Source organism: Pleurodeles waltl, chromosome 10, assembly GCF_031143425.1.
Source record: "Pleurodeles waltl isolate 20211129_DDA chromosome 10, aPleWal1.hap1.20221129, whole genome shotgun sequence".
Taxonomy (NCBI): domain Eukaryota; kingdom Metazoa; phylum Chordata; class Amphibia; order Caudata; family Salamandridae; genus Pleurodeles; species Pleurodeles waltl.
The window spans coordinates 408460606-408480528 of NC_090449.1; the positions used below are offsets into that span (position 1 = coordinate 408460606).

At 41.1% G+C, this 19923-nt stretch overlaps 1 protein-coding gene across 4 annotated transcripts in view; it reads left to right on the forward strand.

Moving 5' to 3' along the window:
• PGAP6 (post-GPI attachment to proteins 6) overlaps window positions 1-19923 on the forward strand; it is a 960879-nt gene that overhangs the window by 857851 nt on the left and 83105 nt on the right. Inside the window, exon 14 of one of the 4 annotated variants that reach the window (XM_069210653.1) lies at window positions 290-698. The exons of the other annotated variants lie outside the window; for them this stretch is intronic. The gene's annotated coding sequence lies outside the window, so the exon portion shown is untranslated. Of the gene's footprint in view, window positions 1-289; window positions 699-19923 lie in introns of those variants that run through there. 4 annotated transcript variants of the gene reach the window in all.

The following is a 19923-nucleotide window of genomic DNA, read 5'->3' on the forward strand; positions in this document are numbered from 1 at the left end:
CAACCCGCACCACAGCAGATGTTTATGTGTGCGGTGCATCACAAGGTGTCTAGGGTGTATGGTGCGAAGGTGCTTCAGCATGCTGCTGGTGCCGTGCAAATACTTCCTAGTAGTCCACCTAAACAGTGCTTTGCTGCAAAGTTTGCATTTTACAACCTTGGAACTACCTTCTTCTCTCCAGAAGGAATAGAGAACAGTATTCAAGCATTGGACTTCTTCTTCTTTGTGGGTATATATTCATCTTCTTCCGGTTCTCTCTCATCTTCCTCTTGTTGTCTATCTTCTCCAGATGATGTTTTCAAAAACACTTTGAAAAAAATTCCAAGAAAAAAGAACAAGTCCCATCTCTGTTGGAAAGGTGTGATTTTTAAAGAGACACACCCAAAGAAAAAAGAAATGTGAAGGAAATTTCTGTAAAAGAGGTTGGCAGGTGGTTTAACCAATCACATCCATTTGTTGCTCTGTGAGTTGGGATTTGTGGATCCATTACGGTGACGCTTGAAATATGTATTAAAACAACCTTGTAAGCTAGAATTACGTATTGGAGTATACGTTTCTATGTAATTGTGCTAAATCACTTACCTCACACATCAGTTTTATAGTATTCAATTATGTTTTTAAGTGTTGTTAAAAATCAGACTGGATCTGCTGATCCCCAGCGGAGCCTGGAGCAGGAAGTGTGCATTTGGCGGGCTCGCAGCAGATCCTTGAATCCAGAAAACCCATTAAAAATTGTATTTTATTTTTAAAAGAATTAAACTTATGTAATTTAAAAAATGTATTTTGTTTTTTTTACCTAAAATATTTGTAAATTAAAATCACTTTAAAAATGTAAGGTTAAAGTAATGTTATAGTTAGGTCTGTTTTATTAATATCTCTTTTTTAAAAACAAAATGGTTAAATTCAGTTAAAAAACAAGGGTTACAGGCATATTATACTTCAGAAATGCCTTAAAAAAACAAATAAATAAAAAATCACTAAAAGAAAACAAAGGTTACATGGACGGTATAGTTAAGTTCACATTTTTCAAAGGAATTCAGTAATTATAGTTACCTGACCTAACTATAACTTATGCCCCCTCAATGCACTGCTTGTGAGCTCACATATTACATCACCCATGACATGGTCAGTGACATCACTGATGACATCATTGATGACATCTCATATTACATCATTGATGGCATTACTAATGACATCATCCAGCAAAGTAAACTTCAGTATACTTCATAAAATACTATTACAAGTTTTTTAAAATAAGAAAAGGAAACAAGTGAGAGATGTACAGCACAGGGCTCGCTGTAACCTTATCAACTACTACACTCAGTTATCACCCAGGAGAGATTACTTACGGGGTAGTCCTGTCTCTTGTAAATCACTGTTCTAATCACTAATCAGCAAAGAAATCTAACCATATAGGTTACTCTGTCACAAGCCACAACAACACCATTCGTCATCCAGAAAGATATTTTGGAGCAGACGTCAGTTTTACACATAGCACTACAACATGTATCCAGTACAGAGGTCTTAGTGGAAAGGGCTCTGTGACACAAACCACTAGTAAAATCATTCTTGATCCTACCGAAAGTTGTGAGCGCATAGGTCTGTTGCAAGTGTCTACTATACTGAGCTATGGTTACCTTAGGGCACGGCTTATAGTTACTTGAGATTACTGTAATATATCTAAATTTTTTAAATAAATTCCTCCTGCTGGTCTTGCAAAATGGTTTGGCTCCCTAATACTGTGAGAATTTGCAATACCAACATTAATGTCATCATTAGTTTAATATTTGTACATCCAAAGTGCGTTGTAAAATCACATGCCATTTTCTCAACTAATGGAAATACTGTTTGTATAAGTATAGTAGTATTTGTCTACGTTTATAGCCTAATGAAAAAATATATCCAATAGTAATCTGTGTTACAGCTGAATTGTGTTGTTTAAATAGCATACTATTAGTTAAATATACAATATATCTACATTTCTTCTCTCTTTCACATTTGGTTTTAAGAAAGCACCCAGTACATTACATATAAACAGTGAGTTTCTCTTGTAATACTATACTGTATTGGTTTAGATGGTCATATCAATCAAATAGTTGTAGGTAGAGTATGAAATTGTTGAACTGTACAGTCTTATCTATTTGCTATTTCATGTGCGTTTTAGTGTTCGAGCTATGTTAGTGTATCTTTCATACTTCTACTATCCAAAATAGTATCTCATTGGACAGTGTTGTGGGCTGGTACATCCATTTTTCACTTTCCTACATTCAGTGAGTTTTTCACTTTCCTACATTCAGTGAGTTTTTGTTGACGGATGCTGGTATTTTTCCAAAAATATGGTTTGTGTGTGAATCATTGGACATAGTTATATCTTTTACACTTGAGAGTATGCCAAGAAGTGTGAAATTGCACATGATTTAGGTTTGGCAAATGTTGAAATCACATGAGTGTATGAAAGAGGTTTAAGGTGGAATAACATCCTACCTCTCTTTTCCTCTCAAAAGTGATTGTGAGCATTCCCATTTTATATGTATTAATTGTGGAGGCAATTATATTTGTCACTTCACTGGTGTTCGAACTGAAATAGAGATTAAAGGTACATTTACATCTTTAGTGACACAATTTCCTCACACCCATTTAGTGTATTGAAATATTTGTCAATGGATAAAATGGAAATACTCATTAGCAAATGCTGAAAGTTTGAGAAAATGTGCAGACATAAACAAAACAGTGTCTGCCTTTCTAAGAGATCACACCATGACTTCAATATATCACCTAACATTTTCAAAAGCTGACCTATATCGTGCTGATGAAATACATTTTACCTCAGATGGCAATAATATCTTCATTAATAACATCTGAGAATTCCTGCTGAAGCATATCTAAATCCAAAGTACACACTAATAACCAACATCTATTTTAAGAGCCAACCTAAAAGGAAGAAAAGTAAATGTAAAAATCTATATTTTTTTTAAGCACCTTTTCAGTTTCACACTACTCTCTAAAGTCCTGTGCAAAAGTACTGCTGTACTCCGTATTTTTTTAAAAAAGATATAGCTATTTCCAAATACTGTCCCTTACATACCACCACAATATTGAACTAATTATAATTACAATAATTCTTGGAAAAGAACACATTAGCCAATCAGAAAATCCCTTGTCATTGCTATGTACTGAGGTAGTACCGCGGTACTACCACCGCCACCGATATACGTAAAAAAATACTTTATGGCTTCACATTCATTTCCTCTACTTACCTGCACTACCCCACAGTATCATTTACCCATCCTATGTAATACTGCCACATTTCAGAAAAATCCAGCTGACGGTTTTCAAGCTACACAAAATTCAAAAGTCTGTGGAAAAAACATTGGATTAGAAACCCGATTTCAGACCCCCCTTTATTTTGCACTTCCTTTTTCGAAATGCACTAAAACTTTTGGGACTCCAAGAATGAAAGAGGGGTACCAAGCAACTATAACGCACCATATTTATATTGCTTGAATAAAAAAATATTTTCAATATTATATCTTAATATCCATAAAAAACATAAAATTGTATGTTGTTTTCAAACACTTCATTTATTATGATTTATAATGCATTTACAATTAGTGAGTTATAGTTGCTTGCTTGAGTATAGGAGTGACATTTAAAAATTATATAACACTTTGTGGCATTGGCAAATCATGTTTTAATAAAATAGTAACAATAACTATGGTAGTTCTAATATTTGATTAGTTCAAATGTGTTTTGTACTAGGATACTATTATCACTTCTAACTATAAGTTAGTTGTAACTTTTTTTGTGAAAAAATATATATTTATGTATATATATGCATATATATTCACTTAAAAAACAAAGGTTACAGGGTTGTTATAGTTAGGTTCAAATTTTACACAGACAAAACCATACAAATTCAGCTGCTTTAGTCTGTTATTTCAAGTAACTATAACTAGTCCCCTAAGCTAACTATAACTCGTGCCGTCACCATGCACATTGTTCTCATAATTAGTTTTACTGCAAATGTTACAGTGATATTATCAATGATATCATAGAAGATGTCATGAGTGATGTAATGTCCAGGATAATTAGCAGTGCATGGTGAGGACGTGAGTTATAGTTACCTTAGGGCATGAGTTATAGTTACTTGTAATAACTATATAACAGCTGAATATCTATGGTTTTGTGCTTGTAAAATCTGAACCTAACTATAATGTCCCTCCTGTCTGTCCGGTATGGTCAACTTGCTGCCCTTGTCTTTTTCCTCTCTGCTCTGTGTTGTCCATGTGCATGGCCCTGTCCTGTCTCTATTGCTTTCCATGGTCCATTGTGCTGCACTGCTGTCCTGTTTGCCCTGTGTGGTGTATTGTGCCCCTGCCCATCTCCCTTCTGCCCTCTGTTATCCATGTCCCTACCCCATTCCTCCTGCCCTCCTTGATCCGATGTACCATACTTGCCAACACTTTGTACTTGGTAAGAAGGGGATTCAGAAAAAAAACCTGGGGAATTGATTTTCTCATTGGCTTACATTGAAAAAGAGGAGATGTTAGGCTGGAGACAGATAAAATAAAGCCCTTTTGGGCTTAAAAACATTGGGTTCAATTAACAAAGGTAAACTTAGTCCAAACGTCTAAGTTTACCACTAGTAAAGGTAAACTTTTTTCCTAAGTTTGGACTTTTGTTCTAAACTTAGACCAAACGTCTAACTCTACTAGGAGTAAAGTTAGACTTTAGATCTATACTTAGGGCCCAATTCACAAAGGCAAACTTAGACCAAAAGTCGAAGTTTAGACCTAAAGTGTAACTTTACTTGTAGTAAAGTTAGACTTTTGATCTAAGTTGAGACTTTTGGTCTAAGTTTAGGCCAAAAGCCCAAGTGTAGAGCAAAAGTCTAACTTTTGCATGAGTGAAAACTAGGTCCTAACTATAACTATCTACTGGCGATAGCCAGTAGGTAATGTGTGTGTGTGTGTATATATATATATATATATATATATATATATATATATATATATATATATATTTAAGCAACAGGTTGAAATAACCACCATACTCCAATCTCCTGGTAAGATGCTTCAATCATGTTCTTAAAATTAATGAGGGAAACTGGTCAGAGTGCGCCTCCATAATCATTTTGACCGCCTGGATCAAAAGCCAAAGGTTACAAGGACGTTATAGTTAGGTTCTGAATTTACTTGCACAAAACCATAGAAATTCAGCAGTTATAGTTAGTTGTTTCAAGTCAATTTAACTCGCTCCCTAATGTAACTATAACTCGTGCCCCCTTCATGCACAGTTTGTTCTTCAATAACTTGACTGCTAATGTTTCATTGATATTTTTATTGATGTTATAAAAGTTGTCATGAGTGCTATAATATCTAGAGTAATTAGCAGTGCATGGTGAGCGTGCGAGTTATAGTTACCTCAGGGTGTGAGTTATAGTTACTTGAAATAACTCTAACTATAACTGCTGAATTTCTGTAGTTTTGTGCAAGTAAATTCAGAAACTAACTATAACATCTCTGTAACCTATGTTTTTAAGTGAATTTCTACAGTGTCTTAATTCTATTTCCTAACTATAATGCTATAATGTCCCTGTACCTTTTTCAAATGAAAAAATAATAAAATATATATCTATATATATATATATATATATATATATATGCAAAAAACAATGGAGAACTCTGGGTAGTTCCCAAGTTTAGGTGGAGAGCAGCTCTAGTAAGGAGCACTCTGCAACACCAGCGACACTCTAGATTTGCTTACCTCAAATGTCTGTTTATCTAGCAAAGTTTTTAAGCAGCAAAGTCTTTAAGCATAGGTTTGACACAGTGTCAACCTTGCCGAGCTGAAAAATGACAAAAGCCATTTACCACTCCAGGCACTGTGTTACAGTTTTGGACTGGTAAAATACCGTCCAATCCAACCTGAAATGAGTAAAAGCAACCCCTGACATGTGTTTCGCTCTCATTAGAGCTCATCAGAGAGGTTTCGCTTTGTTCAGACACAAGGGAGCACCTAGCATAAGTCAAAACAAATCCCTTTCAGGGTAAGAGTGACGTATAAATTATGCAAAAAAGAATAGAGAACTCTGGGTAGTTCCCAAGTTTAGGTGGAGGGCAGCTCCAGTAAGGAGCACTCTGCAACACCAGCGGCACTCTAGATTTACTCACCTCAAATGTCTGTTTATCTAGCAAAGTTTTAAAGCATTGGATCAGCACAGTGCTATCCAGTCCTTACTAGAGCTGCTCTCCACCTAAACTTGGGAACTACCCAGAGTTCTCTATTCTTTTTTGCATAATTTATGCGTCACTCTAACCCTGAAAGGGATTTGTTTTTAGATATATATATATTGCATATATAGCATTTGAACACCAACAATTATTGTGCACAGTGGTTAAATAAGACACGAAATAGATTTCTGTGAAATAACAGTGCAGGTATTGGAGCATATGCACGAATGTTGAAGTGCGGAGAGTTGATTTATTGAAATAATGAAAATGTGAACAGATATTGTGAAGATTAATGGTACAAACTACTTACTTGTCACTGCACCAACATTATTCGTGCCACCTGCCTTGTATTTTCAACTGCTCACAGAATAATGAAGTTCACAGGTGTGGGATATGAAGGTATAACTCCCACAATGCCTCTGTGCACTAGAAAGGCAGGCGTTTTAAACCAGCATGGAAAAAGACTTTAAACCATTTGATAAAGACAAGATGTCGAAACGCGTCATGGAGCTTGATTTATGCTGCTTAAGAAATTCTGCCTGTCATTAAATCAACTTGCTAAAGAATTCCCCGGGAGTGCAGTGTTTTTCTCTTGTGTGATTCTATATTAAGGGTCGTGGTCTTGACCCTTGCACCAGCAGTCAGAGTGCTTTGCTTCGAAGACTGCGTTGAGGTTGAAAAAAAATAAATATATATATATATATATATATATATATATATAAAAATATACACACACACACACACACAGTTACCTAATCAATTATTTTACTGCTAATATTACATTGATATTATTACTTCTCTGTGGAATATAGTGCCTACCGGACACTAGTTTGCCATTGAAGCAAAAGTACTCTGTCCACCTATATGATGCAGCTTCAGTAGTTCAACTGACAGTTCTGACAAACAGGACTGACTTTAAGGCCTTATTTCTTGCACCAGCGGCATGCCACCAACGTGTTCAGAGTCTTCAGACTCATTGCCACTGTAAGGAAGAACAGTTTTTTTCCCGATGGTGATAACATCGGATTTAAGAAAGAAGCGGAGGGCTCTGCCCGTTACTCCTGACAGACAGCAACTGCCAGCCCAGAAATCTCCAAGTACAACATTCACCATACCATGCATCAAAATCCAAAGTACATTACAAAGCTATAACTTCAAATAAATATTTAACTCAACCATCAAAAGTGTCTAGGATGACTTACAGGTGACCCTGTATATTTGGTTGGAGAGGGTATGGTTCTCTACTAAAGGTTATAGGCCGTACAGTGACATGATAGGTACCATAAAATGCATTACTTTTTATTAATTTATTTAATTATAGGGTATGTGTAGGGCTTTGCGCTAAATTTCACACTGGATAGATACAGAACCTTAACTCGCTACTTCTGCATTCAATATTTTTTGAGAAGCAGAGCTGTTCGCTTTTCTTAAATATATTACTGCACACAAACAAAAACGAGGTTATTTCTCCAATGAAAAAGTCAGCACTCAGGCTTCTGTCCCAGAGTGAGTGCATGGAAAGGTGATCAAGTCAGCATGATTGAGTTTTATGTTTCAGCCGAGCTGCTGATCGAGAAAGCACTCTGGTGTGAATGTCAGAGCCTGGTGACGAATGGACCCGGGAGGAACCATAAAGCCCAAATTTTGCCATGAGCCCTCTGCTCAGGCGGTAGTCCATATGCATACAGATTGCGCACGCTACCTACTCCAGTCCCTCGTCTCGGCCCTTATGTCTGGTGCTGCCTCACACAGGCTGAATAAATGGGTTACTTTGTAAATGTTGTAAATGCTCACATTAGTAAGGAAATCAGGGAATTTTGTGAATAATTATCTTAATTGCTTATTGTAATGTTCATGTAAATGGGTACTAATCGTCCGGTGGCAGATATTACTTCTTTCAAATGAATTGGCATGCAGCTTTCCGAGCAAAGAAGGCAAAATGCAACTTTAAACAGATGGCTCCAGTTACAAGGGTTTTTGCAGTTGTAAATATTGTGAGTAAGTACAGATGGGTCACCGTAACTCCCTGGGAAAGTAATCATAGTGTAATACACTAGAACACAAAGGTGGCTGTAAAATACTGTTCACAAATACGCACATTGAACGAAGGGTGAAGAAATACAGCTCAACACTAAAGTTTTTCTGACCATTAAAATGATTCATATTTACCTTCTCTGTCTAAACCTACTGCAAATTTGGACTGTCAATAATTTCTTCTAAATTCTCATTGACTTGCCACTGGTCAAGTGCAAGCATAATTTAAAATGCTGATTCTTACATCATGAATCTTAATAGGACCACAAGTCAGTATATTCGGGAGAGTATTTATAGTCCACAATGCAGACTTAATTGCATGCTAATTGAAGGGGCACCTCACCAGGATATGCACCAAAATTGTAGGGTCCCAGCCGTGAGGACCAGTGATTTATATATATGTGTATATATATATATATATATATATATATGTTCGATGGCATGTGTAGCTGCAGATACACATGCTTTACATTATCCTGCCATCTAGTGTTGGGCTCGGAGTGTTACAAGTTGTTTTTCTTCGAAGAAGTCTTTTCGAGTCACGAGACCGAGGGACTCCTCCCTTTCGGCTCCATTGCGCATGGGCGTTGACTCCATCTTAGATTGTTTTCTTTCTGCCATCGGGTTCGGACTTGTTCCTCTTCACTCCGTATTTCGGTTCGGAAAAGATAGTTATCCATCGGAAAATTCGACGATATTGTTTGCGCTCGGTACCGGGTTAGTGCTAGCACATCGACACTGAAGAAAGAAGAGCTCTGGCGGGCCTTCGGGGCTTCCACTCCTCGGCGTGGCCTGGTCGGCTCGACCGTGTCCATCTTCAAACCTCATGGACCGGACCCCCTTCCGCTTCTGCCCCAACTGCCACGCAAAGTATCCTTATACAGACCAACACTTGGTCTGTAATCTGTTTTTGTCCCCCGAACACAAAGAGGATTCTTGCGAGGCCTGTCGGGATCGAAGAGCTCGAAGACTCCAGATGGCGTCGACACCGGCCGGGCACACCGACGTCGAAGAAGAGGAGAGATTCTCCATTCGAGATTCGGACTCGGATGAGTCCGAGAGCGAGCAGGCGAAGACGCAACAAACTGTGAGTAAACCAGCCCCGGTAAAAACTCACACCAAAATAATGAAGGACAAGGGGAAGCCACTGCCAACAGGCCATGCCTAACCTGAAAACACGGTGACCAAACATCGGCACCGAAAAAGGCATCCCAGCAGCTGAAGACATCCGACTCCAGTCGAGATACCGGCTCCGACCGGACTCGGCACCGAGAGTTCGGCACCCCGAAAGTCAAAAAGGTTTCCTCAGAGCCAAAAAAGACTATCGAAAAGATTTAGATGCCGAAACATGCGGCCTCGGAGCCGAAACAAGGCTCCCATACAGAGGAACAGGGCCTTTCAAAACAATTACAAGGTCACCGATTTGAACAAGAACTGGGCATGGGCTCCGATTTCCTCCACAATACTGAGCAGTCGGATCAGGGGATCGCGGGAACATGGCGGCCAGCTAGGCAGCTGAGCCGCGAGTCCTCCGCATCGGGCGAGCTGACGCGACAGCAGCAGGACGAGGGGGGGCTTGCTGGGTGCACTGAGGCAGCGTTAGTGCCGGCGGCTCCGACCGGAGCTCGGAGAGATTGTTTATAGAATTTTGTGGACGCGCTTTCTTTCTTCGTGGAGATTTTTTTTCTATTAAACTCCTACCTCCTAGGAATCTTGGATGGGTTTTTTTGGGGTTTAACGCTGCTGTAGAAGATATATTTCTGGGCAGTATCTGACATTATTGATGTAAGAGCCCTTTTCAAGGTGACAGAGACTATAAGATTATTGTGCCTCTAAGTAGGTGGAAGACTCAAGGTGAGCCTGGCCTCCTGGGGGGGGGGGGCTCTGGATAATCTTTTTCTCTTTCCCTCCCTGTTGGACAGTGAAAGGGTGTACTCACTGTATTTAAATCTGGCCCATACCTTTGTTCGGGCCGCGGCAGGAAAAGGTATAAATGATGGCTTATGTGGAGAGAGGTGTAGGAGGTCTTATTCTACTTCAGGTGTGTGGAGCGAGGCGCTAAGGGGCGTGCGTCAGGGGAGACGCTACACCTCTAGGTGCAGTCTTCGTGGTCCGAGAACACTCTCTGGACCGGATTTTACAGAAGTAAAGAAGCAAGGAGGAGAGACAGCTGCTCCAGCATTAATGTCACAGGTCAAGCATTATTTGAAAGGTCCTCAGGTTGGTACTGGTAAGCTTGGGGCAATTCGGAAAGGGAAGCCTGGATCCCGGGGGCCGGAGTGTAGCATAACCACGGATAATGCATGCCTAACTAAAAGGAGAGGCCAATCTCGAGTAAAGGGGAGTCTGGGGGAGTTGGAGAACTATACGGGAGGTGACTCAGGGGGAAAAAGTGCTACCCCAGAATCAATAACTAAATACTTCCAGCCAGGCGTGGAGGAAGTAAGTGAGATTTCCCCTGCTCTCATGGAAGCACAATCGGCCTTGGGGGGCTCGGTGGTTCTGGAATGGGATTCCCCGGAGAAGTGGGAGGCACAGATGGCCCAGTTATCTACAATAGGGGGTAGTTCTTTAAGGGGCAAGAAAGATTCCTTGTCCGTACAGGGGCCCCTTTCTGAGCCTAACGCCTCAGCCCTTGTGGAGCCCAGTAATGGGGGAGTGCATGAGCTTTTGCGTTCCCTCACGAAGGAGATTCTGCAGAGGTTTGAGATTTCTGAAAGCAATCAAGCTAAGATACAGGAAGCATGCATGGTTTTGGAGACTAAGATTAATCAGTTAACAGATCGGGTTGGCAAGGTGGAGGAGGCCATGGAGCAGCAGAAAAGCCAGGTGCTGGCCAACTCTCAAGATATTTTGTATCTTAAGTTTGGGGAGAAGGCTCTACAGGACAAATTAGAGTTTTTGGAGAACAACATGAGAAATAACAATATTAGAGTTCTTGGAGTACCGAAGGGGGCGGAAGGAGCGGACCTCAAGGGATATTTGGTTTCACTGATAAAAGATACAATGCCGGGTTTAGCACACCTGAAATTGGAAGATGATATTCAAAGGATACACCGAGATCCGTTCAAAAAGAACGTGGGTAGGAAATCCCCTAGAAGGATCCTAGTGAATTTTGCCACTTATTCAATAAAAGAGAAGATTTTGTCTGAGGCCTTGAAGGTGGGAAAGTTTGTTAAGGATGACTGGTCCTTCAGAATACGGTCAGATGTTTCCAGAGCGACCTTGGACAGACAGTGGGAGCTGGGGAAATTAATGCAAAAGCTTCGCTCCTTGGGGGCAACGGTGCAGTTGAGGTTTCCCGCGGCCCTGCGGATTATGTGGCAGAATAAAACTCATAACATAAGAGAGGAGGAGGTTAGGGCCTTTATAGAACGGATAAAGTTGTCGCAATAATGTTATTGTATTGGTATGATTGAAGATTGCCCGGTGTGCGGAGGGCTCTATGGGATAACTATGGTTGTCCTATTTAAAGAAGGGAGGGTTCCCACGGTTGGTTGGGGTAGGGGTATTAGGGGATCGGGTGGGGCTTGGGGAGTGTGTGGTTTTGGGTGTGGGAGCATGGGGGGAAAAAGTTAAAAAATATAAATTTCCTCAAAATGGTTTTTTTCACGAATAAAGAAGGGGAGGATTCAAGAAGTTTTTTTCTTTCCTTTTTAGAGGATGGGTAAGCAGGAGGGTTTACTATTAAAAATAAGCTCATGGGAATATTAACGGGCTAAGGGTCGAGCGTAGAAGAAGGAAGATTTTGGAGTTTCTCAGGTAGGCGGATGAGGATGTGATTATATTACAAGAGACACATCTCTCACGAGAAGAATGGGAAAATGTCTTTAAAAATACACGGTGGATATCGCGGGGGATAGTGACTAATCAGTCGTGCCCGATTAAAGGTGTCGCTATTCTTTTTAAGGAGAAACTAACGAGGGGATTATGCATAGGTGATGTGCATGTTGACTCAAAGGGTAGATGGGTGGTGGCTGAGGTTTGTTTTTCTGGTTTATGGCTTACGATGGCAGGTTATTATGGTCCCAATACGGACGATTCTACTTCATTCATAGAACTATATAATCTCCTTTTCAAAACTAAGTACCCGGTTGTGTTAGGCGGGGACTTTAATATATTATTGAACCTGGTCTTGGACAAATCTACCACCCGGGCAACGGCTAATTCCCCTAGATGTAGGTTACTGGTTAAACAGGCGATAATCGACCTGGGGCTGGTGGATGTGTGGCAGGTTAAGGGCGGTGCAGGACCCAGAAGAAATATGGGCACAAGTCCAGAATATATTTTTTTAATTGCAAAATAGCCTGATAGGGAATGTTTCCTCTATTGTGCATGCCCCGGCACATTTATCAGATCATGCGGCTGTTTAATTGTATCTCTCCTTCACAGTGCAAGTTCCCAGGCTCCGATGTACAATAAGCTGTTCACTAATATTGGATGACCTGATTATTGAGACATTAAGAAAAGATACTAGAGAGTTTTTTTAGGTGAATCAGGGGTCTGCCAGTTTGCAAATAGTATGGGATGCATATAAAGCCTATATAAGGGGGAGGTTGATTAGCTAGGCTGCATTTAGGCGCAGGGAGGAAAGAGAGAAATTATGTAATGTCGAGACTAGAATAGCAATTTTGCAGGATTCTATACAGGCCGCACAGGAAATGGAGAACAAGGATCTATTAATCTTACTTGAGCAACAATATGAAAAAGCCTATTTGAATTTAGAGTGTTTATTAGAAGTTCAAGAAAGAAAGAAATGAGAAGCTAGTCAGTATGCGCATTATGAATACGGGGAAGGTTGCAGTAAATTACTAGCTTGGAAAGTAAAATCTGACCATTCAAAGAAACACATCTCTTCAATTAGATCTAAGGTTACTGGGCAGATTTGTGTAGAAAGATCAGAAATAGAGGCTGCTTTTGTTTCTTTTTTTCAAAATTTGTATTTAGATGAGTTGCGGAATTCTGAGGAGCAGATTAGGGATTTCTTGGCTACGGTTAGGTTGCCGTGTCTGGAGAACTCAGCACTACATCTCTTGGAAGGAGAGCTAACCGGGTCTGAATTCATTTACATTTTTAAGGGTTTGAAGAGAGGAAAGGCATCAGGCCCAGACGACCTCCCGAACGAGTTGTACTTGATACTGAGGGAAGAATTAATTCCGGTTTTATTGAAATTGTTTAACCATATGCTCTTGGAAGGGGGGCATGCACCGAGTTCTTGGTCGGAGGCGGTAATCTGTTTGATTTTGAAGCCCCATAAGGACCCAACACAGTGCTCTTCTTATCGGCCTATTTCACTACTTAACTCAGACTATACAATTTATACAAGTCTGTTATCTAAAAGGCTGGGGAAGGTCATCCCGGGATTAGTCCATCCAGATCAGAAAGGGTTCATTAAAGGTAGACACCTACAGGAATTAGTTCATGATTTGTTGGCGGCAATGGATTTGGCCTTAGCAGAGAGGCTCCCTCTGGCAATAATAACTTTTGACGCAGCCAAGGCATTTGATCAGGTAAACTGGCTATTTTTGCAGGTTGTTATGGAAAGGTTTGGATTAGGGACCATTTTTATTAGAGCAGTCAAAGAACTATATAGGTCACCAACAGCGAGAATTCTGATTAATGATGGGCTTTCACAAGAAGTAGCCTTTTTTAGAGGGACGCGTCAGGGTTGTCCCTTGTCCCCTTTGTTATTTGATTTATATATTGAGCCGCTAGCAATACTGCTGAGAAATAACTGGGAAATTCTTCCCTTTCAGAGTAAGAGCTGGGACAAGAAGGTTGCATTGTATGCGGACGATCTCATGATTTACACTAGGGATCTTTCTTTTTCACTCCCCTCAATAAAGTTGGTGATAGAAGGTTTTGGTAGAATGTCAGGTTATAACGTTAATGTCGAGAAGACAGAGGTTATGTGGTGGAATATGCCATATGAATCCCCGCTAGTTAAACAGGAAATTAGATATTTAGGAGTTCAGATCACAAAAGATTTGGGGGACTTGGCAAGGACAAATTTTGAGAAAAATACATTTCGAGACCAAGAAACTCCTTAGAACATGGGCGGCTCTCCCGCTGTCCTTAATAGGCAGATCCAACATTGTGAAAATGATAATTTTGCCAAAATTCACCTTTTTATTTAATACCATCCCGTTGGAATTTAAGGGCAAGTGGTTCATAAAATTGCAGGGAGACTTGTCTTAGTTTGTCTGGGCACAAAAGGGAATTAGGATATCCTGGAAAAAGTTGTGTAAGAAGAAGGAATGTGGGGGGTTAGCAACACCTGCTTTTTATAAGTATTATTTGGCCTTTCAATTCAAGAATAGTTGAATTCTTTTAAACAAAAAGTCAGAATATACCCCAATGTGGGAAGCCTTGACTGCATATGTGGAGGAAGGGGCTGAGTTTTTTTTGTATAAATTTGGTCACCCAAGGTTTTTCAAAAAAGTCAGGCTTAAGATTTTACGGCAGGCCTGTAAGATCTGGCTACAGGTTCGCAAGCTACTGCGGATAGCTTACTATTCTGGTTTAGCTCCAATTTGGGATTCACCTGGTACGCCGGTATGTCTTCATGATAAACTATCAAATCCACTGAAAGTGAGTGGGGTACTACGATGGGGTCAGATTATAGAGGGTGCGAACTTGATACCATGGGCTACATTTTTGGAGAGAGCGGGGGGGTCTGTCTCTAAACTTAAATACTATCAGTTGGCTAGTTGGATTAAATAGGTACAAGAAGGAGAAATTGGTAGATCTTGTTGGGAAGAGAAATTAATTCAGAGACCTCTACCTAAGGAAATTGCGTTCTGGTATCAAGCCTTGATGGAGGCAGTTGAGGAGGACCCCCCTCTCCCTCTCCAGAAATAGGGAGAGGTTTTCCCAAATAAGGATATAATATCGATGTGGCAAAAATCACGCTCAATTCTTTGGTCCACGGTTAAATCAGCAGCAATGAGGAGGAATCATTTGTTTACCTTGCACAGAGTGTATTGGACTCCAGTAAGGCTATCCCGTATAAGTAAAATCCAGAACAAATGTCCACGGTGTGAAGGTACTAATGCGGATGATATTCATATGTTCTGGGATTGTTCTGGCTTAGCTAATTTTTGGGAAGCTGTGCAGAATGTCTTAAATAGGATATTTGGTGAAGAAATAATATTGAATTCTGCTTTAGTGGTATTTGGAGTTTGTGAGCTGAGAGACCAATCACAGCAACAACTTTTGTTTGTCTTGATGCTTATTGCCCGGCGGCAAATCTGCCATAATTGAATACGTTCACAACCCCCTACAGGGCAGGAGTGGCTGAACTCGATAGATCGATTATATAAATTGGAGGGTTAGTATTATTAGTAAAAAAGATGTTTTTTGGGTGGGATGGGAAAATATTTGTCAAATTCTTACTTGATTGGTGTTTAGTTTGGTCACGAAGTCCGATGATTATATCTGATCCCACCTTCGGTACATCTAGTCCTACTGTCCATCTAGGATACGGGGTGGAGATGGGAAGGATTTGCCAAGGTTATAAGTGGATCCATGGAAAAGAACGCCAGGAGGAATGGCCCGTTGATATTAGGGGGCTAAGTACCTGGGGCAAACAGTAATGGATCCTCTCGCTATTGGCACGGGTTAGTGAGATGAAGACAAAATAAAAAAAAGAACTGGGCATGGGAGAGCCAGACCATACCCAGAGGAGGCTGCATATATAAAAAGACACGGGGAGAATCAGAACTCTTCCTTTCAATAAAGATGAAGCGCAAGCTTGCATTCCAAGAGGCGGAAATGCAGCCAAAATCGAAAGTGGCTAAAGAAAAGACACCACCACGGTTCTCACCACAGCAATCGCCAACACAGTCGCCACATCTGTCCCCGGTAGCAACACCCCCAATGATGCAGTCACCAACACACACAGGGATGAGCCAAGATGACCCGGATGCATGGTATTTGTATGATGCACCGGTCTCAGACAATAGTCCTGATTGCTACCCGGCAAGGCCATCACCACCTGAGGACAGTACCGCATACATGCAGGTGGTTTCAAGGGCAGCTACATTCCATAATGTAGCATTGCATGCAGAGCCCATAGAAGACGGCTTGTTGTTCAACACCCTGTCATCTACGCACAGCCAATACCAAAGCTTGCCAATGCTGCCAGGCATGGTAAAACACGCCAAACAGGTGTTTCAGGACCCAGTCAAAAGCAGAGCCATCACGCCTAGGGTGGAGAAGAAATATAAACCTCCCACTAGCGACCCTGTATATATCACACAACAGTTAACTCCTGATTCGGTGGTAGCAGGAGCAGCCCGGAAAAGGACAAACTCACAAACTTCTGGGAACCACCACCGCCCGACAAAGAAAGCCGGAAATTTGATGAAGCAGGCAAGAGGGTGGCAGCACAGGCAGCCAATCAATGGCGAATTGCCAATTCTCAAGCTCTGTTGGCAAGATACGACAGGGCACATTGGGATGAAATGCAACATCTCATTCAGCACCTTCCCAAAGAGTTCCACAAACGTGCCCAACAGGTTGTTGAGGAGGGCCAAGCTATCTCGAACAACCAAATAAGGTCGGATATGGACTCAGCAGACACGGCGGTGAGGACAGTGAACACGGCAGTAACCATTCGTAGACACGCATGGTTATGAACCTCTGGATTTAAGCCAGAAATCCAGCAGGCTGCGCTGAATATGCCTTTCAATGAACAACAATTGTTTGGGTCAGAGGTGGATACAGCGATAGAAAAACTGAAAAAAGACACGGACACGGCCAAAGCCATGGGCGCGCTCTACTCCCCACAGAGCAGAGGCACTTTTAGGAAGCCGCACTTTAGAGGGGGGTTTCGGGCCCAAACCACAGAGCCTTCCACCTCACAAGTCAGACCCACATATCAGGGCCAGTATCAGAGAGGAGGTTTTCGAGGACAATATAGGGGTGGACAGTTCCCTAAGACGAGGGAAATTCCAGAGCCCAAAAACCCCACCAACCAAACAGTGACTTCAATGTCACAAACCCCCACCACACAACACCAGTGGGGGGGAGACTTACAGATTATTACCACAACTGGGAACACATAACTACAGACGCGTGGGTCCTAGCCATTATCCAACATGGTTATTGCATAGAATTCCTACATTTGTCACCAGATGTGCCTCCAAGAGCACACAATATGTCCAAACAACACTTAGACCTGTTACAACTAGAAGTCCAAGCATTGTTACAAAGAGAAGCAATAGAACTAGTACCCAACCATCAAAAAGGAACAGGTGTTTACTCCCTGTATTTCCTAATTCCAAAAAAGGACAAAACGCTGAGACCCATATTAGACCTCAAAACACTGAAACTTTCCATCAAATCAGATCACTTTCACATGGTGACACTAACAAGACGTGATTCCCTTGCTCAAACAACAGGACTGCATGTCAACATTAGATCTCAAGGATGCTTATTTCCACATACCCATACATCCTTCCCACAGGAAATACTTGAGGTTTGTAATCCAAGGCGTGCATTACCAATTCAAAGTGTTACCATTTGGCATAACAACAGCCCCAAGGGTATTCACAAAATGCTTGCAGTAGTAGCCGCTCACATCAGGAGACAGCACATGCACGTATTCCCTTACTTAGACGATTGGTTAATAAAAACCAGCACTCAGCAACAGTGTCTTCTACACACAAAATACGTCATAGAAACCCTTCACAAACTAGGGTTCTCTACCAAAAATCACATCTACAACTGTGTCAAATACAACAATACTTAGGAGCAACAATCAACAAACAAAAGGGGGTTGCCACTCCAAGTCCACAAAGGGTACAAGCCTTCCAAAATGTAATACTAAACATGTACCCAAACCAACACTATCAAGTGAGGTGTGTAATGAAACTCCTAGGCATGATGTCTTCATGCATAGCCATTGTCCCAAACGCAAGACTACACATGCAGCCCTTACAACAGTGCCTAGCAACACAATGGACACAAGCACAGGGTCAACTTCAAGATCTAGTGTTGATAGACCGCCAAACACACTTCTCGCTTAAATGGTGGAATCCTATAAATTTAAACCAAGGGCGGCCATTCCAAGACCCAGTGCCTCAATACGTGATCACAACAGATGCTTCCATGATGGGGTGGGGAGCACATCTCAACCAGCACAGTATACAGGGACAATGGGACGTTCAACAAAGGCAACTGCATATAAATCATTTAGAGCAGTGGTTCCCAACCTTTTGACTTCTGTGGACCCCTACTTTATGATTACTGGAACCCGGGGACCCCCACTGACTCGTTCTTGGAGTCCGGGGACCCCCCACTAAGTCATTACTGAAAGCTGGGGACCTAATCTTTTAATATTTTTTAATTATCTAAGCAGTCACGGACCCCCTGAGGAGGCTTCGCGGACCCCCAGAGGTCCCCGGACCACAGGTTGGGAACCACTGATTTAGAGCTGTTAGCAGTGTTTCTAGCATTGAAAGCATTTCAACCGCTAATAGTCCACAAACACATTCTTGTCAAAACAGACATGACAACAATGTATTACTTAAACAAACAAGGAGGGACACACTCATCACAACTGTGTCTCTTAGCACAGAAGATTTGGCATTGGGCGATTCACAATCACATTCGCCTAATAGCACAATACATCCCAGGGATTCAAAACCAGTTGGCCAACAATCTCAGTTGAGCTCACCAACAAACACACGAATGGGAAATTCATCCCCAGATACTACAAACTTACTTTCTATGCTGGGGAATACCATAAATAGACCTATTCGCAACAAAAGAAAACGCAAAATGCCAAAACTTTGCGTCCAGGTATCCATACCCTCAGTCCAAAGGCAATGCGTTATGGATGAGTTGGTCAGGGATATTTGCCTACGCTTTTCCCCCTCTCCCACTCCTTCCTTATCTGGTAAACAAATTGAGTCAAAACAACCTCAAACTAATACTAATAGCACCAGCCTGGGCTCGCCAACCATGGTATACAACATTACTACACCTGTCAGTAGTACCTCATATCAAACTACCAAACACACCAGATCTGTTAACTCAACACAAACAGCAGATCAGACACCCGAATCCAGCATCGCTCAATCGAGCAATCTGGCTCCTGAAGTCTTAGAGTTTGGACATTTAGACCTTACACAAGAATGTATGGAGGTCATTAAGCAAGCTAGGAAACCTACTACAAGACATTGTTACGCAAACAAATGGAAAAGTTTTGTTTATTACTGCCATAATAATCAAATTCAACCACTACATGCTTCTGCAAAAAACATTGTAAGCTATTTATTACACTTACAAAAATCAAAACTAGCATTTTCTTCTATGAAAATACATCTCACAGCAATATCTGCCTATCTGCAGATTACACATTCAACATCACTCTTTAGAATCCCAGTCATCAAAGCATTTATGGAGGGTTTAAAAAGAATCATACCCCCGAGAACACCACCAGTTCCCTTGTGGAACCTCAATATTGTATTAACACGACTCATGGGTCCACCATTTGAACCCATGCACTCTAGTGAGATGCAATACTTAACCTGGAAAGTGGCCTTCCTAATAGCTATCACATCTCTTAGAAGAGTAAGTGAAATACAAGCATTCACTATACAATAACCCTTTATACAAATACAAAAACATAAAGTGGTTCTCCGTACAA